Source organism: Hippopotamus amphibius, chromosome 17, assembly GCF_030028045.1.
Source record: "Hippopotamus amphibius kiboko isolate mHipAmp2 chromosome 17, mHipAmp2.hap2, whole genome shotgun sequence".
Taxonomy (NCBI): domain Eukaryota; kingdom Metazoa; phylum Chordata; class Mammalia; order Artiodactyla; family Hippopotamidae; genus Hippopotamus; species Hippopotamus amphibius.
In genome coordinates, this window is record NC_080202.1 from 62,088,406 (window position 1) to 62,112,753 (window position 24,348).

The 24,348-nt window shown below is 44.1% G+C and overlaps 1 protein-coding gene and 1 long non-coding RNA gene across 4 annotated transcripts in view; one reads left to right on the plus strand and one right to left on the minus strand.

The window, feature by feature from the left end:
* Window positions 1-1,696: 1,696 nt before the first annotated feature.
* Window positions 1,697-13,851, minus strand: LOC130840920 (uncharacterized). Its single transcript, XR_009050085.1, has 3 exons — window positions 12,966-13,851; window positions 10,539-10,616; window positions 1,697-2,645 (listed from the first exon to the last, which is right to left on the minus strand). It is a non-coding gene; the product is annotated as an uncharacterized LOC130840920 (long non-coding RNA).
* Window positions 12,688-24,348, plus strand: part of ABCA5 (ATP binding cassette subfamily A member 5) — a 72,599-nt gene continuing 60,938 nt past the window's right edge. The window contains exon 1 of one of the 3 annotated variants that reach the window (XM_057716944.1): window positions 12,688-12,901. The gene's annotated coding sequence lies outside the window, so the exon portion shown is untranslated. Of the gene's footprint in view, window positions 12,902-14,050; window positions 14,160-24,348 lie in introns of those variants that run through there. The other 2 variants (XM_057716942.1, XM_057716943.1) reach the window with 2 other exon arrangements.

Consider the following 24,348-nt stretch of genomic DNA (forward strand, 5'->3'; position numbering starts at 1 on the left):
GGATAGGGAATGGGAAAGAGCTTTCTTCAGTAGCATAAGGTCAGATACGTGTTTATTTCCACTGAAGCTTGAAATTCAACTGTGTTTAGTAAATTTGAGGATCCCAATGTTGGAAATAAGGCAAAGTATAAAATGTTAGATGCAAAACAACAACAAAAAAATGAATGTTTGTGTGTTCCACTCAGCAGCCCTGTCTGAGAGGAACATAAATTAGATTTACGCATTGTCATTTAAATAATCCAATATTAAGGAATACATCAGATAGAGAAGCAGTTCCTCTTATTTTTCTATCTCCAACATGTATACGTGGGCAGAGTGAGGAAAGAAATGCCCCTTTGGGGCTTACAAAAAAGGATAGGTCAAATAAAAATAATACACCAAGTTATTTACATAAGATTTTATTATAAAATTCCTCAGTTACTCTTATTAAGATCGTTGGTGGGTTTCCTAGATAGTACATATTTAGCTCTCCTGTCTTTGCTTTACCCTACGTTTATATATTTGTTGACTTTGAAAGATTTTTATATTATCAAAACTAATATATGCTTATTGTAGAAAATTTGAAAAGAATTGGTATAATCTTGCTACCCAGACGTCATAACTTTTAATATTTTGTTATTCCTTAAGAATTTTCTCTATGCATCTATACATTTATTTTCATAGTTGATACCACAGTACCTAATTTTTCATTGTACACTTTGTAAAATAAGTATTTTCCATGGTTAGAAAAAAAACTAACCCTTTCATTGATTGATTAATTTTCTATCTTATGTCATATCACAACGCACTCAACTACGAATATTTTTTGAGCACTGTGTTTGTTTTCCTAGTCTAAAATTATAAGTATTACAAGGACTCTTTTCCAGTTTTCATCTAGGGCTACGTTCCCGTTACGGCTTCCTGATCCACACCCTCACCGCACACACAGGATAGATTCCTAGAGTAAACGTGAGCCCATCGGGCTGTGGCTTTATGAGAAAGAAAGCGAGAGACACCTCTCTCTCCCCACCATGTGCGCACGTAGGGAGAGGCAGCCATCTGCAGGGCAGGAAGAGAGCTTTCACCAGAATCGGACCCGCTGTACCTTCATCCTGGACTTGTAGTCTCTGGACTGTGAAATATAAGTTTCTGTTACTTAAGTCACCCAGTGTATGGTATTTTATGGCAGACTGGGCAGACTAATACAGTTTAAAAGTTATTGATACGTATTGATAAATTACTTTCCAGAAAGTTGTTACCAATGTAATTATCCCAGCAGTACATAAGGAGTCCTATCATCCTGTACTCTCACCAGCACATTCAAAAAACAACTTTTAATTTTATTCTTTTAAGATTTATCTATCAATCATCTATCCATCTATCTATTCTTTAAAAAAACATTTTTTTTTGGCCATGCCTTGCAGGATCTTAGTTCCCCAACCAGGGATCAGACGCGCGCCCTCAGCAGGGACAGTGCAGAGTCCTAACCACTGGACCTCCAGGGAAGTCCCTCTTTTAAAGTTTTTTGAAGCTCGTTCTTTTAAAATTTTATTTCATCCAAATAGACTTAGCTTCCATGGCATCGCCCCCTGGATGTACCACTATACTCTCAGGTTCCCAGTGTTAGTGATATTTCATAGAGATAAAAACAGCCACTCAGGAATCCTAAAATAAAGCAAACACATGAGAAAAAAAATTTTTTTTTAATTTCCATTATTTTATCATCTCCATCTTTATAGTCATGGAAAAGAAGAACTAAGAACTGGGAACTTGAGGTGGCTTCAAGGCATTTGTTAATAGGATTGACAATCAAAGACCCAGGATATAGGCTTTCTTCAGTGTGAAGCCCTCATCTATTTTTGCAATGGAAGACATTTTTTTTTTTTTCAGCCATGCCGTGTGGGCTTGTGTGACCTTAGTTCCCCAACCAGGGATCAAACCTGCATCCCCTGAAACGAAAGCATGGAGTCCTAACCACTGGACCACCAGGGAATTCCCCAAAGATATCATTTTTGTTAGAAAACTGTAATATAGAAAAATTGTCACATACACAAAAACTATACTCTCCCTCGTAACTTTTTATCATGCTTTTAAATAAAGGCCTGACTAGCAGAGCCCTCTCTTTTCTTCAGTATGTACCCTAAACTGTTAATGTTTCCCGGACAGTAAGTTTCTTACCTTTGGCTTGCAACAGAAATCAGTAACTTAAGAGACAGCTTGGGTTTGAGAACTAAATTCCACTTCTCGTCTACTTTTATACTAAGAACATCGTATGTGCTCTGCACTGAATGCAGATATTCACAGCATAAATTAGTTTACTATGAAACAGTAACAGAAATTTTCCCTTTATTGCCAGTGGCAGTTTGTCTTGAGGATGAATTCGCAAGGGTGTGACTTGTGTCTGACTCACTTCTGCGTTCTCTGTTCTTAGCTCACCTGTGCCATGTGGTATCGCTTCACAGCACCCTGTGCACTGTTTTCCCGACTGTGCCTTGGGTTGGCACCAAGTGAGTGGAGAGGAAAATATCTTTTGCGTCAGTCTGTCTTGCCCCATAACATTCTCAAGCTGTTTTCCCCATTTCAGCATTTCAAGAGCAGTTCTGCCCTCCTGGGTCCTCTTAAAGCTGTTTGAATTTCCATGGAAGGGTTGCCTGCAGAGTTGATAACTGAACAGAGAAAAGAGGAAATTCAATTCACCTGGGTTGACCAAGTAGGCAAAAGAGAGCCATGCAATGTCCACCAAAGGATATTTCAAATCAATCTTAAGGGACTTTGGTTTTATAGAAAACCCAGCCAGAAATGCCCTCAGCTCAGAAAGTGTTTCTTACGAGTTTTGAGCTTGCATCTTCATGTTATTTTTACAGCATCAGTACTGGTTTTCATCTACCATAAATAGAAACAACAGCAACAGAAACAACAAACCACTGAGTTGAGGAATTGAAATGATAATTTGAGCAGAGAGATGAGTGGGTAGAGTATGGAGTAAAAATGCCAGTTCTTCATATAGAAAAATGTTCTATTTTGGTAAAAACCAAAAAACAAAAAACCTCTTGTGGTTCTTTAAAAAAGTCATTTCAGGACTTCCCTGGTGGTGCAGTGGTTAAGAATCCGCCTGCCAATGCAGGGGACATGGGTTTGGTCCCTGATCCAGGAAGATCCCACATGCCATGGAGCAACTAAGCCTGTGAGGCACAACTACTAAAAAAATAAGTAACTAAAAACGTCATTTCAGTGATGCTTGTTTTGTTCAACTTAGAAGTGCAGGTATAGCAATTCTAATTTCTTAAATGTCTCATGCTCTTTAAATTGAACAGAAAATGGTGTAATTAAGTGTGTAATGTACTTGGAATGAAATCAGGCTCAAAGTTAACTCTTCCTCTGTACCCACTGTAGTGTGGGAGATGCCAGTTTTCTAACAGTCATACAAAAAAGATGATTTTTTAATATTAGGATCTAATATAATTGAATGCATGCTGGAGAATAATATTCACACAGTTTCAATGGAGACTTCTGGAAAGACTTGCATCTCATTCAAAGAACATTTTGATTTTTGCCGGAAATCAGGTGGTGCTTCTCCACTTTCTGTTGACATGTATGCCTCTGAGAGATGGGGTAACGGGGAGAGCCCAGCAGTTCCACATCACCCTAGTTCAGCGAGGATCCGGTTAAGTGTACTGGTATTCCCCCAGAAAAGGGAGCTTTCTCCCGTAATATGCAAACACGCCATAAAATAGTAACTCACAGCCTATTAAGGCTGCCCAAAATGATATGTGGTCTTAGACAAATTTTAGACGAATTAGAAATGATTGAGCCTTAATCGCAAAGAAAAATAATAACCGTATAGCGTGAGTACTCTGTATGCTGTGTTGCTTGTATATATATCATTTAATTCTCATAACAGCCCTATGAAATAGTTCCTATTATTACTTGCAACTCACAGATAAGAAACTGAGACTGAGACATGTTAACTTATTCCCCCAAGATCCCACAGCTGGCGTGTGTTGGACCTGTGGTTTGAATCTACATCTTGAAAGTTATTTTATTCCATTGCCCCTGGCCTACACGAAGCCTTGTGGGCTCCAGGTGGTGTGCTTGGGATGGAGGAGTTGGAATGAAATGTTTCTGTGACTACCATCTTCTTGAAACCTTATGATGTTTTATGGACAAGCTGGATACAAATAAATTTGTAGCATTGCCTGTAAAGCAGCACAGGGCACGAATTTGATATTTTGAAACCGGTACATGCTTAAGATTTCATAATACTTGATTTTTTGGCTGGTGAGTGGTCTCATTTTCCCAAATGTAGCTCTGCAGGGAAGGGCCCAGGGCCTCTCATTGTCTTTGAGCTAGTTTACAACTCTGTATGTTGTAGAAAAGTCGGAGTAAAGCAGGTGGATTTTGTGCAGAGGATACAAAGGACCATCGCCCGGTGGATGCCGACCAGTTTTGCATCCCTGAGTCAGTTGACTTCAGCATTGCTGACGTGTGTGTGTGTGTGTGTGTGTGTGTGTGTGTGTGTGTGTGTGTGAATTCTTCCTTGAGCCAGTTGTAACATCTGACCGATTTCCCCATTATTTAATGAGTTAAATAAAATCTTTGACGTACGTTCACATTGCTTTTGTATGTGACTCACGATTTCGCCATTAAATATGTTTTCTTTAACACTTTATTTCTTCCTTCTATTTGAGCATCTATCACAGGCGCCAAGTCTAACCCCAGTCCTGTTTTCGTGTAGCCTACTAGCTAAGAATGATCTTCACATTTGTAGCAACTTAAGAAAGAAAAAAGAAAAATAATCTTTCGGGGCGTGGGAAGATTGTACGAAATTCAAATTTTAGCATTCATAGAGTCTGACTGAAGCACAGCCGTGCTCATTAGTTTGTATATTGTCTACGGCTGCTTTGCTGCTACAGCAGTTCTTAGTCGCTGCAGAGACCTGGTCTCATCTTGCCCATCTCACCACCTCCCCTTTCATCCCAGTATTTTAACTTGTTCCTGGCCTCTTCCCAGGCCACCCTCCCCACCTCAAACCAGACTCCCAGTGACTGAAAGGATTCTGACATCATCTTCGTTTTCTGAGTACACACACCTTGAGAACCCCTTTGGACTGGGGGTGTGGGTGGGACTTCCAGCGTCTGCTATCTGGGCTTTTAAAATTATTATTATTTCTTTTCCTTTTTTTTTTTTTTTGGCTGTGTTGGGTCTTCGTTGCTGCACACGGGCTTTCTCTAGTTGTGGCAAGCAGAGGCTACTCTTGGTTTTGGTGCCTGGGCTTCTCAGTGCGGTGGCTTCTCTTGTTGCAGAGCATGGGCTCTAGGCACGCAGGCTTCAGTCGTTGCAGCACGTGGGTTCAGTAGTTGTGGCTCATGGGCTCTAGCGCCCAGGCTCAGTCGTTGTGGCGCACGGGCTTAGCTGCTCTGTGCTCCAACCCATGTCCCCTGCATTGGCAGGAGGATTCTTAACCACTGCACCACCAGGGAAGTTGCCTGCTATCTGTTTTGCTCCCTTGCTGTCTCCTCCCCCAAAGAGCTATCTCTGCTTCAGTGAGCTTCTACTGGCCAAACCTTTGCTGCCTACCCTCTGCCGCCCCCTAGTCCAGCCTGTAGTATTACCAAAACATTGCATTCAGTTATTGTTATCATATTTTGAATTCCATCAATTAAAACATTGTGCAAATTTGTTTTCTCTCTTGTTATAGCAGTGTCTATATAATAATTTTGCCTCTTGGCCTGCAAAGCCTAAAATACATATCTCTAGCCCTTTATAGAAAAAGTTTGCCTGAGCCTGTTCTTTAAATGACAGATACTATTCTAGCTCCTGGGGGATATTGCAGGGACCAAGAAAGAAGTAGTTCTGCCCCCGTGGGGCTCACAGTCTTAGAAGGAAGACTGAAAGCAAGCAAATTAATAATTATGTATGTACAGAAGACTGTCCTTGTTCTTAAGTAATACACACCATATTTAGGGGTGAGGGGTTTGACGTACGCAACTTTCTTTCAAATGGTTCAGATAATAGCAACAACGTGCATGTGTATGGGAAGTTTCGTGTGGGAAAGAGTGTTACCCAAGAATTCTATGCCCAACTAAATTTCGATTCATGTACTAAGGCAACCATATTGTATTATAAGCATCAACCTTGCTAACAGACCAGATCTTAATTATTCCTACCAGAAAAAGCAAATGATAATTATGTGATGTGATGTGCAGTGAAAGAGGTGCCAGCTAACGCTACAATGGCAATTTTACTGCAGTGTATGTGTACCAAATCAACGTGTTATACACGTTAAACTTACACAATGTTATATGTTAAATCTATTTCAATTAAAAACAAAAGCTTCTGGGATGATCCTGGTGCCAAGCTAGATTTAGGACCTACTGACATCATACTCTGTTTTACAGTTGGTTGTGTGCACGGATTTCTCCTTCACTATAATTAAGTTTCCTGGATCTTACTACTATGACTTTGAATTTCTCCTTTATTTCTGCCATCTGAAGCTTTCGCTTTCTCTGTTTTGAGCTCAGCTTTATATCTGAAAATAGTTATACTGTACCTGTCATTTCTAAAAATTTGGAGTCTCATGCCATGACTGTCATTTCTAGGTCAAAAGATGATTTGGTTCCACAGGTCTTGCTAAATGAACTTCATCCAAATTATTCAAGAGACTATCACGAAGAATCATCATCTCACTTCTGATTCTTAGAGTTTTTGGCAATAAAACATACGGATATTACTTCAGATTACCTCAATAAATAATATGGTGCTGAATATTTCAGGAGACATAAAGATGACTAAGCCAGTCTGTGCACTCAAGTATAGAGATGAAGACATGATCACAAATGATCAAAAGGCAGAAAATCCTTACGTGCCAGAGAGATGCATATGGCTTCGCAATAAGGCAGGCTGCATTTACTATTAAACAAAATAGTACGCCTGTTAGAAGAAGGAAAATGGAATTGAAAGAAAGCATTGTCTTGCCTTAGTGACAGGAGGAGCTTCATGGGGGCAGTGCCCCTTGAAGCCTGCCTTGAAGAGTGAGTGGGATTTGTAAAAGCAGTGATGGAGAGGAGTGCTGGGAGAGGAAGTGAGCCTTCCAGGTGGAGAGGAGAGCATCTGTTTAGATGAGGAGGTGGGAGAGCGGAGGGCGTGAACAGGGCACGGCAAGTCGTCCAGTTTGCCAGGTCAGGGTGTGAGAAGACAGTATTCTTAGACGGTCAAAATAAGAGAAATGAACGTAAAGCTGGGGTGGGGATGAGGTGGTACAAGATGGGCAGGTATCTTAATTTAATTTTATTTAAAATTTCTTACTGTTCTATGTGTAAAAGGAAGGGAAGATGTTGGCTTTATTTTTTAAGGACACATTTAAGAATCAGGATCACTTAAAATTTAGTTTGGGCCGTTTCCTCTTTTCCGTATTTCTCTGGCTTCCAAGAAGGTAAACTGAATCAGCATTTTTGTCTCTCAGGCACACAAGCTCCATCTAGTGGCTAAAGAAGGTAAGCACTGGGGTGAAAACCTATACTGAAAACATTTATTTTTCACTTGTTTATGTCATGACTAGCTAATAAAAGTGGCCCATATTCTAACTGGATAAGTAAATCGCATCGTCTCAAACCACTTTGGTCATTGATTTAAGAGAATATGGGATCAGATAAAAATGGATTATAGACAAAGGACTTAAACATGAAGGCTTTGAAAATTTCACACCAGGGACTTAACATCAAATTGTATCTTGGAAGGAACCTCAGAGCAGGATCTAGTTGAGTTTGTAGAGAGAGTCGAGAAAAGGAAAGTCAATGTAAGTGAGGAAGAGGCTGAAATACTGAAGGTAGCAGGACTCTACCAGAATATTCTCTCCTCCCCCTGGGCCCAAGTCCTACTTTGCCTTCAGACCTTAATGTAGATGTGACTTCCTCTGGACAGCGTTCCTTGACTTCCCAGGTCTGTATTAGATGAATCACTTAATGTCCTCCTACTGGCGGCCATCTGCACGATGCTGTGACCACACTGCACTGTCACCTCCCGTTTTTATCTGTAGACCTCATCACGGTCTAAACCCCTCAACAGCTGGTACTGTGCTGTTGGTGTTTATTTTTCTACCCCTAATGCTAAGGATAGTACCTGCTATATAATAGGCACTCCACATGTATTATTTTAAAAACGAAGGAACAGGGACTTCCCTGGTGGCACAGTGGTTAAGAATCTGCCTGCCAATGCAGGAGACACGGGTTCCATCCCTGGTCCGGGAAGATTCCACATGCCTCGGAGCAACAAAGCCCATGTGCCACAACTACTGAGCCCACGTGCCACAACTACTGAGCCCAGGTGCCACAACTACTGAAGCCTGAGCACCCAGAGCCCGTGCGCCACAAGAGAAGGCACCGCAATGAGAAGCCCGAGCAACGCAACGGAGAGTAGCCCCCACTCGCCACAACTAGAGAAAGCCTGTTCGCAACAGTGAGGCCCCAATGAAGCCAATTAAATCAATCAATCAATCATGAAGGGACAGCTTAATGAAGAGAATGTGAAGGAAATGTTCGAGGGACTAACAGTGACAGTTAACATCAGCGAAGCTTACATGAAAAAAGAAAATATTTTCAGGAAAATTACTAGTAGAAAAAACCTTTATTCTTCGTTGTATACTGCCCCACCCGTGACGTCCGTTCACTTGTAATCTCTGGTGCTTGACTGCTTTCAGAGTCCTCAACTTCCCTCTAGCGCGGTGGCGGAAAAATAGTTTTAAAACACTATTTGAAATAGTAAATACTTACATATTTTTAAAATACTTAAGCACTAAATATTTTAAAGACAGAGGAAAATAGCTCATCTTGTTGCAGAGATTAATAAAAGGCTGCACGTGACATGTAGAGGCCAGTGCGCAGCCTATCGCGTGGGTTTACTAGCTGGCTTTTGTTGTTTCACACAGCTCATGTGATAAACTCCTTAATGCAACCCTGACAGTCAAAGAAGGCAGGTATTTTAGAAGTCTTTTTTACAAGTTAGGAAACTAGTGATTATAGAGGCCGACGCTGCATATGTGGTTGTGGAGTTACATCAGTTAGTAAGTGTTTGAATCCACACAAGGTAATCGTCACCATCCCTCCTTTGCCACCACGTTGCTTCCCGAGAGGGAGAGAAAAAAATGAGATGTTTGGATGCTAAATACACACAGGGCCACCTTGCAGAGAATGAAAACAAGCTGTAAGGGGTGTATTTTTTTTCTCCTGCTGCTCTAACAAATTACACACACTTAGTGACTTAAAACGACGCAAATGTATTAGCTTCTAGTTCTGGAGGTGAGAAGTCCAGCACGCAGTTCACCGTGGGATAGAAACAAGCTGTCCGCAGGGCTGCATTCCCTTCGGGGAGAATCTGTGTCCCGGGCTTTGCCTTCTTGACAGCCAGCCATGGTGGGTCCAGTCCCCAGAGCACAACCTGCGGATGGCCTCTTCATCTTCCTCGTCTACTTTTAAGGAAGGATCCTTGGGATGGCACTGGGCCCACCGGATAATCCAGGAAAATCTTCCTATTTTCAGGCCAGCTGATTAGCAACATAATCCTCTTCTTCCGTGTACAGTAAGTAACACATTCACAGGTTCCGGGGATCAGGTGTGGAGGTCTTTGGGCGCACGGGGGCATTATTCTGCCTATTCCAGAGGAATAGTGAATTCTAAGGGGAGTCCTGGCAAAGGGATCCCCACCTGCATGCAAGGGGTAGGTGCCTGTGGGCACAGTGTTTTCACTCGGAAGTGTTCGTGGTGTCGCCGTCAGTAACTCCCGTCATCTGGGCGGACACTAAAACTTCTGGATGCTGTTTACATGGCTACACCAGGATCTAGCCTGTTTTGTGTTTCTGCAGCATTTTTTTTTTTCTTTTTTGTTTTCCTACTTGAATGAATGTAGGGGTGGTTATATATTTCTGTTGAATTGTATCTTTTAGGTTTTGGCTCAGTGTTCAAATTGTTAAAACAATTTTCTTTCCCAGTTCTGTCTTCAGTCATGTTTTCCATGCTATACTGGTTTTGTTTCATACTCGGATTTGACTAGAAATTGATTTCTATACCCTAACCTACGTAAGTTATGAAAAATCATCCACAAAAATTTGGCTACAGTTACCCAACTAACTTTGAGTTTACCTAATTATAATTGTGTCAAGCTCTTATTTTAGAGTCTCATCCACAAATATCATAAAGGACCAGATGGAATGCTTTGCTGAAGTTAATTTATATCATGACTATATAATTCCCAGTTTTAATTCAAAGATCATAAAAAAGAAGTATAGTATGACTTATCCTTAGCTTAGTTATTCTGGTTCTTAGTGACCACCAGACTCTCTTGTAAACATTCATAAAATACATCTAATGGTGGACTCTGTTCTAAAGTTTTCAGTGTCTTTTAACCATTTTTTTTTAAAGCAGGTGATCTATTATCTTTTTCATTTTTTACAGTTTCTGTGACCTTACCAGCAATGTGGTAGGTCTTAGGTTACCTATAAACAGCAGTGGGATGTAATTTGTGCCTAGAAATATGAACTTATTTGAAATAGATAGGTGTCCACTTACTGTCTCCACAGTCATCTCGAGTTTCAGCTCTCTTCCCATGTTGTTTTGCCTTTACCATTTTCAAGTCCATTTTCCTTACTGAAGAAGAAAAGAACACAGATTAAGTTGTCTCTTTGTTAGCCTATATATTATTCTCTTAGGTAAAGTGATAATTCTGTGTTTATAAAAACCTGTGGAGGCTTATTTCTCTGTGCACGCTAATATATTCTCCACTCTGGTTAAAGCAATCTCCCCACCTTTCCCTCTTGAAGGTCCTAGGTAACTCTAGCCTTCAATAATTTCTCTATGGTACTCTATACTTTGCACCACATAGTTTTGTTTGTTTGTTTGTTTTTGGTTTATTATTTATTTATTTATTTTAAGAACTTTTATTGAGATACAGTTAACATACAATAAACTGCATATATTTAGAGTGTGCAATTTGGGATCCCAATCTCCCAGTTGCACCACATAGTGTAACAGTGGAACAGGTGTCCTCTTCCAGTAGGTGGTCTTTAATTATTATCATTATTTTTTGGTCTTAGAATAATTGTTGATTTGTTGACCTTTTTTGGTTCCCCTGCAAAGTTGGGGTTCTTGATAAGCAAGACTACTAGGCACTCCACAGACATTTGTTGGGTGGTTGAGTTTTTAAATATCAAATTTGGCTAGTCGGTCTTCAAATACGAATCCCCTTGAGTGATTTTTCCATTTGCAGAAAAACAAAAAAAGAATACAACACCTGAAATTCTTTTTAGTGTAATGAAAACAATAGTAATCATTAGTAGTAGCAGCAGTATTAAAAGCCAAACAAACTGAAACTACCTTGGGAAGTCATTCCCTTCTCTGACCTTCCATCAATTATTAATCATTTCCCTAGGCCATTTATTAAGGACCTCAGCCACATTTGAGATGGTAGTTTGGAAATCTGTTGTTAAAGACAGGGGATTCTCTTTCAGCTTTGTCAGTCAAGGCTGTGTTTCTTGATTTGTCTTACCTTATTCTAGAAAAAGGTACCAATTTGAAATTCTTTGAAGTTATACCTAATTTAAACCCTGAATTTAGAAACCACATCACTTTCTTGGCATTTTTTTTTTTTAGCTTGCAGAAGTGGTAAATGCTTTAAAACAAATAATAGTGAATCATGTTTAATAGTAATAGATTTAAAAAATGGTTTATGCCATTTTCAGTGTATTAATAATCACGCAAGATGATGTACTGATTTGGTGTCAGAAAAAAAAATGCCCTAACAACTTAGCAATTTTGCGCATAATTTTGGATAAAACGGCATCAGAAAGCCATGAAGTAAGGCTTTGGTCTCTAGCAAGTAAAAAGCAACACAAATAGAATCCATTGTTCACCAGCAGGAGGTTAGGATGTAAGTTGTGTTTAGACTAGGAAGCAAGCCAAACTCTCTTTCTCTGCATTAAATACTGTGAAAATTCTGGTGCCTCCTCCTTTATTTTGTTCCACTAGGCAGCTTGTTACATCTCAATCTATGACTCCTATGATCTGTGTATTCCCATGTGATTTGTTTGCCTAGAAATCTATTAATGAGATATGGGGATTTGGGTTGCCACCATGACAACCAAGCCGTATGGGCTTGTTTGCTATTTCCTAGATACAGAAGCTGGGAAAAGAACATCTCTCCTGCAGCTGCTTACTTAGTGCGGGGACCTGGTAACTATGGAAATTTAGATCAAGATTATGTGGCTACATTGTTTACAAGGTACATGCTCTGATGAGTAGCTGACTCAAAGAGACAGTAAAACATGTCATGACCAATACATTACTTTGCAGCAGTCTTTTTATTAAAAAGGTCTTATTGCGTATTCTTTTTGTCATGTGATTCCACAGACCATATTATCATCATAACGTTGTCATCCATCCATAAGAAGGATTTAATATCTTTCTTTTATTAGGTGGATTTGTTCCGTGCACAGTGACCCTTTGTGGGGGTAATAATGACAGTGTTCACAGACTGCTGTATGTGTGTTTTCCCGTCAGCAGTGTTATCCACAACCGTTATGATGCACAAGACCTGGAAATTTAAATTGGTATAAGAAAAAGCTCTTAATCTCAGACGACTTACAATATAATTGAAGAGGCGGTACATAATTAAAGTGATATGCACAAGATGGTGGCATGTGTGCAGTGGAGAGGAACGTGAGCTCATTTCGTCCGGGGCCATGAGGTTGGTTTTGGTTTTGGTCATGTTATCTTGAAGCAAGAGTGGAAGCAGAAGCAGACTGAATGACAGAGAACATTGCAAGGACAAGAAACTCAGGAAACAAATGTCTAAAATAGTAGTGGAAATGATGCATAGACTGCTGAAGTTAAAGCAGGTCGAGGCTACTAGTGAGAGGCACAATTGGAGAGCTGGGGTGAGTATACATTTCAGCAACACATTTTCACAAGTAGATGTATTTTTGACCTCCATTTACTTACCCGCCCACAAATCCTAGGCCATTAAGCATGCATTCTTCTGAATTTGTAACTAAAATGTCTTAGATATTTCAGAAGAGAAAAAATATGTCGTACAGAGTTTTCACTGCTCGTCTCCTTCAGTTTTCTGATGTAGTTCCTAGGACAGGCTCTCTCCCTTCCCATGATTCTCACTGCCAGATTTCTAATCAGCATGGATTCCGCTAAAGTTTTTTGCATTTCCTATTTAATCCATACTTTGTAGGAGAAATAAGTCCCCCCCCCTTTTTTTTTTTTGATAGTACTTAGAGTAAATGTTGGGGAGATCTGGTTTTAAGAAGCAGAAAAACTAAGATAAGTTAAAAAAAAATACACGATGTATACGAGATCAACGGAACTTGAAAAAAGTCTTTAAAGAGTTAAATTCCCCAAAGGTAAAAAAAAGAAAACTGTGCAAAGAAATGGGACGGTACAGAAATCTGGAGAGCAAAAATCTGGTGTGAGCTTTTCTTCCTTCGCAATGACTTCTACCACCATTTAGGTCACTTTGGGCAATACGCCTCAACACAGCAGTTTACATTTTTATCAACAGTCACCGCGGTACAGAAGCTCCCCCAGACGCCGTACGTCTCAGGCCCCAGACTTCGCAGGGGGACGCCGCAGAGACGAGAGCATCCTCAGCGCCCAGATGCCCTGGGTCGGGTCCGGCGGCGCGCGGGCGGCGGGCAGGAGGCGGCCGCGCGGTGCCGGCCTGGGGGGCCCGTCCCAGAGCCGCGGGCAGAGAGAGGCTCTCAAGGGCAGACGCCACCCGGCGGCGGACGAGGGGACGCCGCGGGCCGGGGTCGCTCTCAAACCCGAGCCCCCGGCTTCGGGCCCGTGGCCGCGGCCCGAGCCTCCGGGGTGGGGAGCGGGGCGGGATCCCCACGGAGGCGGTCGAGCCCGGCGGGCCCCGCCCCGAAGCCCCGCCCCCAGGCGCGCCCGCCGCGCCCGCGCCAGGGCGCGCGGGGCCGAGCGGCGGGAGCGCGCACGTGTCCTCTGGGAGCCCCGCCCTCAGGGGCGTGCGGCACGGGGCGGGGCGCGGCGTCTCCCCTCCCCCACCAGGCTCCGCCCCTCGCCAGGCTGCGGCGTCGGGGGCGCGCGCGCGGCCTCGCCCTCGGACACGGGTCCGCGCTCCGACCCCCGCGCGTGCCGGCCTGCGGCGTCGGGGCCCGGCTTGAGGTGAGGCGCGGCCTGAGGCGAGGCGAGGCGGGCGCCCGGGGCGGCGGGGTGGGGGGCCGCCGGGGGGCTGTCCCCCCTGAGGGGAGCGGGGTGCGGGGTCGAGGCGGGGCGGCCGGCGGGGGGCGAGGCCGGGGGTCCTGCGGGCCGCTGGGCCCCGCCCGGGGCGCCGGGGCGCGGCCGCCGCGCGGGGAGGTGCGGACGGGCAGGCGCCCCCTCCGCCGCCCCGGCCGCGCGCGCGGGGTCCCTGGGCGCTCGGGCCGCGCCCGCCCGGCGCCGGGAGGCCTGGGGAGGGCGGCGGAGCCCGGGAGGCCGCGGGCGGCGGCGGCGGCGGCTGGGGGGCCGCCCGGGGGGAGCGGGGGTGATGGCCGGCACGCCCCGCGAGGCGGAGGGGACGCCGCCGGGGGCCGCTTGCCCGGGGTCTCGTCCCGCCGTGCCGGCCGCCTCCCGAGGTCGGAGCGCCCTTCGTCTGCGGGGCCGGCGGGGAGCGCGGTGCCCGGGGTGGGTTGCGGCGCTGGTTCCGGTCGCAGCCGGCGGACCGGGCCGAGGGGCCCGCGTGGGGGCGCCCGGCTCCGGGCTCTCCCGCCCGCCGCGCCCGCTGCCCCTCTGGCCGCCGAGCGGGGTGCGTGTGCTCGCGGGAGGCTCCGCGCGAGGGGACGCGCTAGAGCCGTCGGGGCTCGGGGGGTGTCCGGCTTGAAGGCTGGCTAGCAGGGTGTCCGTCCTTCAGCGTGTGCCGCTCCGGGCTCTGCTCCCTCAGACAAGACTGCGTGGAGGGACAGCTTGCATTCGGGGTGGAAGCACACGTAGTGATGCGTTACAGGCCTGAGTGCCTTTTCTGTTGCAGGTACTAAACGGGGTGCCAGGAGTACCCAGAGGGATAGAGCTTGTAATCTCTGCCCTTGCGTTTGAGAGGATGAGCCTATCAAAGAGTTTTGTAGTAGTCTAATAAATTGGAATCTTTGCTAGTGTAGGAGTGAATCGGATTAGAATAGTGTTAAGCACAAGTTCTTAGGAAACTGTCATATATAAGGAAAGGTATTAGATAACTTGTCATATGGGGACCGGTTGCGTTTTTTTCCCATTCAGCAAGAAATACTGCAATAAAATGCAGTTTAAATCACACGGGCAGTTATTATTTTCTTCTGTTATTATACTACCTTCAGTAAATTTTAAAGCACTAGAGAAGAAAATGTTTATAATTTATCCCCTGTTAAGTTAAAAGGCTTGATTCCTTTTTTTGTGGCTGTGCCGCACGACTTGTGGGATCTTAGTTCCCCGACCAGGGATTGAACCTGGGCCCTTGTCAGTGAGAGTGCTGGGTCCTAACCACTGGACGGCCAGGGAACTCCCGTACGAGGCTTGATTTTAATAGTGCTTTTGCTTTATTAGTTGAGAAGCCAGTGGTGTGGGCAGGAATTTCTTTCACATCACCTGCCAAAGATGTTCTTAATCTCGTCTCCCAAAAAATAAATCTTAAATTAAAGGGGCCGTTAATACCAGATTCCATTCAGTTTTTATCACTCTGAGTTCTGCTGGAAACAGTCTTCAGTTGAGGCCGAAGTGGCACCCTGTTGAGATGTATGACCTGACTTCCTGTGCGGCAGTAGCTAGGTGGATAGGAGGGGTCGTGGGGCACTTTGGAAATTTCTCCTGATGGCTTCAGTTTCTCAGTACAGCGGGAATCAAGGTCATAATCTGAGGGCATTGCTGTGGGTGGCAGCTTTGGGGGTTTGGGGATTAGGAGAGTGAAAGGACTAGTGAAATACGGGATTGCCAGGCAATTAAGCAGGCAGACAATTTAAACAAAATTCTTAGGTATGAAAAGCGCAGTCAGGGAAGTATGGGTGCATGAAATACAGATGTCTAGTCTGACTTTGCATGCTGGGTATTTGACAGCCTGTCTCCAGGGCCTGTCCTAACGGTGTCTTCTAGAGGGTGCACCTGACACTTTGCCCTGATTCACTTTGCTTCTGCCTCACTGCAGGCCTCCCTGTCCTTTACACAAGTCAGGCCCCTGTGGAGGGTCTGCTTTTCCCATTCTTTTTCTCTGCCTGGAATTTGCATTCCACTCTTTCCCAAACTCTTTCCCGCAATTGCACCTATCACATTATATTAAATTTTAAATGCAATGTCAGTGACAGTGTCTCTTTTTAAAATTTTTTTAATGTTTGGTGTTTAAATCCCTCAGTAAATGTTTAATGAATATGCTACTTTTCTTCTTTCTTCCTCCTTTAATCTGTAACAGTAGTGAGCAAACTTTTCTGTAAAGAGCCAGATAGTAAATATTTTAGATTTTCTGCACCATAGGGTCTCTGTCCTAATTACCCAGCTCTGCCATTGTCACAGAAAAGCAGTCACGGGCAGCGCAGACACAAACGAGCATGGCTCTGTTCCACGAACACTTTATTTACAGACTCGAGATTTGAATTTCATATAATTTTTACGTCACAAAATATTGTTATTCTTTGATTTTTTTTCCCGCCAAACATTGAAAAATGTGAAAAACATTAATTCCTGAGCTGAACAAAACAGGCTGTGGGCTGGACTTAGCCCCCACGTCCTCCATTGTAGTTTGCAGACCTTTGATCTATACAGACACTCAGCAAATCTTTTTTTTTTTTTTTTAATTTATTGACTGCGTTGGGTCTTTTTTTTATCGTTGGGTCTTTTTTTTATTTTTTGCTGTGCACGGGCTTTCTTTTTAGTTGCGGTGAGTGGGGGCTACTTTTCGTTGTGGTGCACGGGTTCCTCATTGCCTTGGCTTCTCTTGTTGCGGAGCATGGGCTCTAGGCGCGTGGGCTTCAGTAGTTGCAGCACATGGGCTCAATAGTTGTGGCTCACAGGCTCTAAAGCGTAGGCTCAGTAGTTGTGGCACACGGGTTTAGTTGCTCAGCGGCATGTGGGATCTTCCTGGAGCAGGGATCGAACCCGTGTCCCCTGCATTGGCAGGTGGATTCTCAATCACTGAGCCACTTAGGAAGCCCCTCAGCAAATCCTGATAAAGGAATTTGCAGTAAGAGGATACTGGTTTTAGTATTACCATGGGTGGTAGAGAAGCAAAGATAAAGGAGGCAGTCTTTTTCATCAAGGATTTCTTGGTCAAGTTCAAGATTAAGATGTCAACAAATAATGATGACACAGTATGGTAACTGCAATTACGGTTTATTTACTGGAACAAAGGAGTAATAATCAGCTCTGCTTGGGTGGATCAGAAGTCACCTCTAGTAGTCATCTGTTGCGGATTTGGGAACATTTTCAGCTAAGATCTTTTCCAAGAATCTTTTCAAACTCGCTAAGAAAGTGACTGACCACATCTTTTGCCAGGATGGCTGTGAACATAAGGATGACTCAGTTCCTTTATTTTATAGGATATACTCTTAATTTATTCCTCTCAGAAATAGAATTAATACATTCCACATAATTTTTTCTAACAATTGTTTCTAAAGGTCATGCACGTTTTTTATTGCTTTGAGAAATGTGAACTATATTTCATAGCACATATAATGTAGTAATCACTGTTTCTTTAATACATTGATGACTTTCTGATATTGAATTTTGGGTTATGTAACATTTAGTCTTTATGTTAAGTCAGTTATTAATGCGTTAGAAAAGGAAGATGGGCTTTAGTGGACTTTCGGTTTTCTTGCAATTTATTAAATTTAATATAGAATTTTCATCTAGGAAAAGTATTGCTATATGGCTGTTAGCATCACTGACGCCATCTTGGGCCCTTACAGTTTATCCTGTCCTTTCACCCACTCTACCTTCCCCAGGACTGAACTGTGCGGTACGTCACCTCTCTGTTGTCAAGGGCATTGCAGTTGATAGAAGCTGTTTAATAATCATTAGGATCAGGTGACCTCTGTGCTCTGTTAGTCCCCAACAGTGATGAAAACCTGTGCTGATATATATTCCCGGTGCCCAAGAGACTAGTTACCCAGTCATGAATTTTGACTTAGGAATGCAGGTCCTGTTTCCAAGCACCTGCCTCCGAACTCTAGGTTAACTGTAAAATTGTCCCAGGGGCCCCTGCTGGTGTGGAGTGCAGCCGCGTGTGCTTCCAGGTCGTGGACCCCTGATCCCGAGCCCACCCTGTGAGTAAGTTACCCTGTAATAAGCCGATCATCGATTCCATGGAGCTGTCTGCCTCGTTTTTCGGTCTCAAGATACTTTCTCAGTTCAGTGAGCCCTTTTCGTTCCCTCCATCCTCCAACAGAAAGTTAAGTATTTAATTAAATCTGTAGTGATTCTAGGTGTTTAAAACGAATTATTATGTAAAGCTCTATAACAAACTTAACACATTCCCCAGATGTGCTGTGGAGCAATGGAAAGAAACTTTAAAGATTTTTAAAAATAATTTTGTACCCTTATTTCTGTGTCTTTGTCATAGGTGTTGAGCAGTTAAGAATTGGCTTTGTTAAGGAGTTTTAAAGGTACTTAAGACTTTGGAACCATATCAGGTATTGTAAGTTTTCCAAAAAGTACAATTTGTTAAAAAAATAGGCCATTAGAAGTTTTATTGTACTTAAGTTGTTAACTTGTGCTTTCAAGGATCATCTTCTAATATACCTTGCAAGGTCTTACGTGTGTTGTCTTCTCAAAGCGCTGCTTTTCTGTTGTCTGACCGTCTTGTTTACAGCCCCCGGGCTCGTGTGAACTCCGCTACTGTGAGTGAACTCCTGGGTGCTGACCATCTGAATCTCTTCCCGCTTACAGCCAGTGTTACATGCGGGGCAGGCTGCGCGTCTTTATCAGCTTTTTCTTTTGTCCTTTTGAATGCTACCACATAAGGCTGTAAAGTTTGGAATAATTAAGGGGAATTATAGTGTAGAAAGAGGAAATTTAGAGCTTTGTGCTACGTATGGGTTTTCTTTTGGTCCAAGAAAAGGCACAGGACACGTTACACTTTTCACAGATGCCCCCTTGCTGGCCGTGCCTCGTTTGTAACTTTACAGGCCCGTTTTCAGTTGTGCACTTGCACCCAAAGAGCCACTTTCATGTTGCCTCTGTGAGGTGGATCTCCACCTTTCTTCCAGGAAGCCTCACTGCCCCACCCACAGGGCTTGCTTTCAGCTCAGACGTGTGTGTCTTTATCTTCAGTATAAAAAGCACTGGCTTCCCACATCCTTCCTCTGTCCCAAATCCCCCGTCCCAACCCTGCAAAACAGTGCAGGGCTGGGGGGAGCAGGGGGGACTTTGTGATCACCCCACCAGTGTGAGGTGTGGGCTCCTCTCTTTTAGTCTCTTTCCCTCTGTCTTCTCCCAAAGGACAGACATTAACTCTCAGAGACAGTGTGGTCTCAACACTTGAAGAAGCAGCGCAGTATTTGCCTCAGCACCGGTAACTGGCAAGGAGCCTCTTACGGTAGCTAGTGCCTCACGTGATTATGCGGAGCTGTCCCCGCCTGATTGACTCCCCGTGGCCTTTGCAGAGGGCACCTGCGTGGGCTCCGTGGGCTCTGGGTGCCCAGGCTGGCAGAGAGGCTCATTGTTGTCAGTTTACAGAAACCTGTCTGCAGCTTTGAAGTTTCTGGTTAGATGAACATTAAAGTAAAAGTGAGTGGAGAATCAATGTTAAGAATGTTTCATTTTAGTTTTCAAACAGCCAAACCAGGTGTTTCATATCTTGAAGAAAACAGTCAATTGATTTTTCTTCTTCAAGATGTTTTGTTTTAATAACTTGAGTAGATACAAGTTCAAGGTTATTGAAATTTACTGTTTTTCACATGATTTGACTGGAGGTTATGAATAGGGGAGACGTCAGTTCTGGTTAGTCATAACACTGATTCATCTGTCGTGTAGGCTTCATAACCAAGTTCATACCTTCCGTTCATCATTGCCTTCCCTTTGTCCTTGGGCCATCCCTTCTGGGGGAATTTCCTCGACTCAGTCTTTCTCCTGACTCACCGGTGTGCCTTCAGGTGCCCGTCACCCCATCTAGTGAGAACTTTAGTTCTCTCGCTCTTTCATTTCCAGGCTCTCCAGCAGCTTTCTCTTAATTGCTTTGTCTGTGTTTTGTGAGTATGATGTCCTCTGAGGATTTTAGTTATTCTGCTTCACAGACAGTAGTGATCAGACTGGACAATTAGTCGCCAAGTTCCAGGCACCATTTCCAGCTTTATGTGTATTTACTCTTTGGGTCATTCTGATAGAGACAGAGTAAAGGGACAGAGGAGGTGATTAAATAGTTAATCCCACTAGGGGATCATAGGTAAAGAAAAAGTGTGGGGGACCCTGTAATTAATGATCGCTCAAGAAAGCAGGTTTGCTTAACAACAGAACCAGGCAGGCTTGCTTAGCAACAAAACCAAGCAGCAGAAGCGCAAGACGAGCCCCCAGACAATGGAACAGTGGCGGGAGGAGACCCACCCCCTGCCCACTGAGGTCAGCAAGTTCGTGTTCCTTGAGAAGGGGCTTTGTCTGCATGTACTAAGAGCAGAAGTATAGGGGCAGGTGTCAGTACACCAGAGCCTGGAGTGATTTACCATGTTGTCGTTTGTGCTGCTGCCTTCTTGCTCATTCGCATAGTGCCGTGACCATCCTGGCTGGGCCATCTAGGGTACAGAACTCCCCCATCTGCCGCGTAGGAGAGTTAATGATGGAAGCCTCGAAGAATGAAGAAGAAAGGGCATCTTTTCCTCCCTCCCCATTGCTCCTTTGATTGTAACGATGTAGCCCACTGAGTTCTCAGGGTGGCACCCTGCTTGCATCTCTCACGAGCACCTGTGCTAATAAAGTCTTCCTTACCTCTCCCTCTGCCTCTCAGTGAAGTCTTTCTGCACTGAGGTAGGAGAACCTATGCTCTCCTGAGTCCCAAAATACGTTCTGCGGTTTCAGTTCTAACAACCCAAAGAAGTAGGTACCATCATCACTCCATTTACTGATGAGCACCGAAAAGTTAAGTAACGTGCTCAGGGCCTCAAAGCCAGTGCCTGGCAGAGGTGGGATTCTCGTCCAGGTGACTGGTGTCCTGAGGTCACCCCGCAACCTCTCCACTCCTTCAGGTGCTGTTCGTTCCTGTGTCTGTTGATTTTGGTGCCTCCACTTCATGGTATTGTCTTTCCCTAAATGCTGCCCAGTTGCATTTTCTTTTATCATGTTTGATGGTGCCGATTGGGTTTCCTGTAGCCTGTTTCCTTTGGGTGTGTGTCCTGGGGGAGGGGAGTTCCCCCAGGTTGGCACTGCCTCCTCATGTAAATATTGACAAGGAGCTGTGGGTGGCATTTTACTCCATAGGTCAGGTCTTCTTAAAAAGGCATCATTTTAATTCAAGATAGAAGTCTTTTTAAAGTATCAAAATAAAGCGTAGCTGTGGAAGCTCCTGTTTATGCATATTGAGTAAACTGTTAGCTCAGTTCACGTTTGCACTGATTTTGTTTCTTGTTTTGGAGGAGAGGGTGATAGGACAGATCACCTCCGCATTCGTGTGACAAGCTCATCTAGCCAATAGGTGGAAAGCACTCCATGAGATGCCTGGGCACAAAGGAGTGCAGGACGTCCTGGCTGAGGAGAAATGGTGAGGACGAAAAATCTACCTAGCATCGAGCTCAGGGACAAAGGGAGAACAGCATGAAAACACCTTTCACTTAAGAAGGGACTTTGTGCTTTGGAAGGAAGGACAGAACCAAGGTTGAGTGGACACGGAGGTGACTCCTTTGATTAGTCATTGTATGCCATCTTCTGCAGAGACGTTTCCCTGCAAGTATTACTTTAAAGCTACTTGAGAACTTTCCTCAGTGTTCTACACTTTTCCTCGGTCCTGTACACTTGCACGTTAGCGTCAGTGAAATTCTGATGCTAGTTAGGAGGGAGGCAGGCGGGTCTTTAACGTTTCTCTTTGTTCCCGCCACACTTCACTTTGAAAATGGCTGTTATCCCTGGGAGTTTTCTATCCATGGAGTTAAGAACACATTCTACTGTTACACTGGTTGAGTCCTTTGATGCGAGAAATAGAAACTGATCTGGCTAGCTTAAGTGAAAATAAAGTATATTGGGTGGATAATAGGGCATTTCACATAGTCCAAGGAATAAGAATCAGCTTTTGGGCACAAGAGGTATCAAACCTTAGAGGAAAGCTTAGTACCAAGAATGTATGAACTTTCTTAAAAGTTTCTGCTAATCTTAACTGTTTCCATGACTCGCAGTGTCTGGGTCTCTTAATTAAAAATTCCACACTGCCGGGAGAAAATTGAATGGATACAGCTCAGAGGTCGTAGTGGTGGTGGTAATAGTTTGTGTGTCTGTTGGGATGGTAGGGAGGGGGTTGGGGAAAGCTCCGCTTTAAAAAGCTCTGCCTAGGGGTGGGGTGGGTACAGAGGTTCATGGACTTCAGGGAGCAGTTCTCAAAAGAAGGAAAAATGTTGTGAGTCCGACATCTGCTTTATGAGGGGCCTGTTTCTAAAAATGGAGAATCAAGTGTGCAGCATTCAAGTTGGGTGAATAATTCAGTGCCGCCCACTGAATCAATGCGTTTTGGCGGATAGCTTGAGGATGTTCTTGCTGTCATGTTGGTTCTTGTTTCTATGTTTGTTTTGTAGTAAATCATCCTTGAATGCATGTGATCTGTCTCTCCCTGCCACCCTCCCTCCTTCCTTTCCTCCTTTCCCCCATGGACCTAAAGGTAATTACCAACTCTTTACAGAATATAACATTAATGAGGCTGTTGGAGGAATTTATTTTTAACGTATCCCCCTTTCTTGGCTGCTGTAATTTTGGTCTTTTTAATTTACTCGTTTAATATTTTTACAGTGTGTCTAATTGTGTCATTAGTTTTTCTCCACTATATAAGGAACACATATTGATGGGAAAACTGAGAGAATAGAAAAAAGCACAAAGAGAATAAAAGTTGTCTAAATCCCATCGTTAAAGTTAAGAAACATCTCTCTTCTGTACATATAAAGAGGATGTTTATTTGATCCAAACTCTAATTATGTATGTTGACTTTTGGGGGGTAAGACGAGCTGCCTCTAAAAAGTTGCCTGCTTTTTCCTCCAGGTGGAGACGGTCAGCCAGCTTGGAGCAGCCTGTTCTTATTGTGGAGAGGGGTCACACCAGTGGCTGCCATCCCATAGGTTTATATGAAACAAGGGACACATATTTCTCTGGAGGAAGGCTCAGCGGGACTTTTTTGGTGTCTCCTCCGATACCCTTTGGTTCGCAGGGATTCTAGGGTACTGGGGCGAGCAAACGGGAGGAGGGTCTGCAGAGAACGCCGCTGGAAGCCCAGCAGCCTTGCGTTCCGCTTTCACATAACCTCTTTGAAGAACTGCGATGGCTCCAGCAGAGGTCCAGGTGCAGAAGGGGCTCCACAGACCTCCAGAGGGTCATCTTACCCTGGAAGCGGGATACTGGGCCTGTGGTGCAGTGGTGTGGGTCGTACGGCTCAAGAAATATATGGAGGTGAAATTTGTTTCCATCGCTCCAAAGTGAAACCCCTCACTCATTAAGCACTTCTTCCCCTTCTCCTCTGGCAACCACCAGTCCTGATTCCATTTCTGTGGATTTGTATATTCTGGAAATTTCACGTAAATGGAATCCTGTTTGGCCTTTTTCTGTCTGGTTTCTTTCACTTAACAGAACGTTTTGGCCGTTCATCTGCGCAGCGTGTGTGAGTGCTGCATTGGTCTTTGCAGTAGATAGTAAATCACCGTGTGTCCACACCACAGGTCGTTTATCCCTTCGTCTGTTGGTGGACGTTTGGGCTGTGTCTGCGTCTTGGCAGTCATGATCCTGCGTGAACGTGCACTTGTGTGAGTCCCCGTTTCCATTTCTTTGGGGTATATGCCTAGGAGTGGAATAGAGGGGTCATGTAGGAATTCTGTTTAACTTCTGGGGAACTGCCAAACTGTTCCTCAGCAGCTGAACTGCCGTGCAGTCTTGCCAGCAGTGTACGAGTATCCAGTTTAGCCACGGAGTTTCTTATGAGAAATTTGCTCTCATTCAAAGCATTATTCCCCTGTAGGTAATGCAGTTCTCTGACTGCATTCAAGATTTTTCACTGTCTTTAATTTTTAGCAGTTTGATTATGATTTGTACGTGTGTGGATTTCCGTCAGTTTATCCTGTTTGGGTTTCTTCAGGCTTCTTGAAACTCTTAGATTTTTCATCTCTGGCCAAATCTGGGAAGTTTTCACCCATTAATACTTTAAATATTTTTTTGCCACTAACTCCTCTCTCTCTGGGCCTCTGATCAT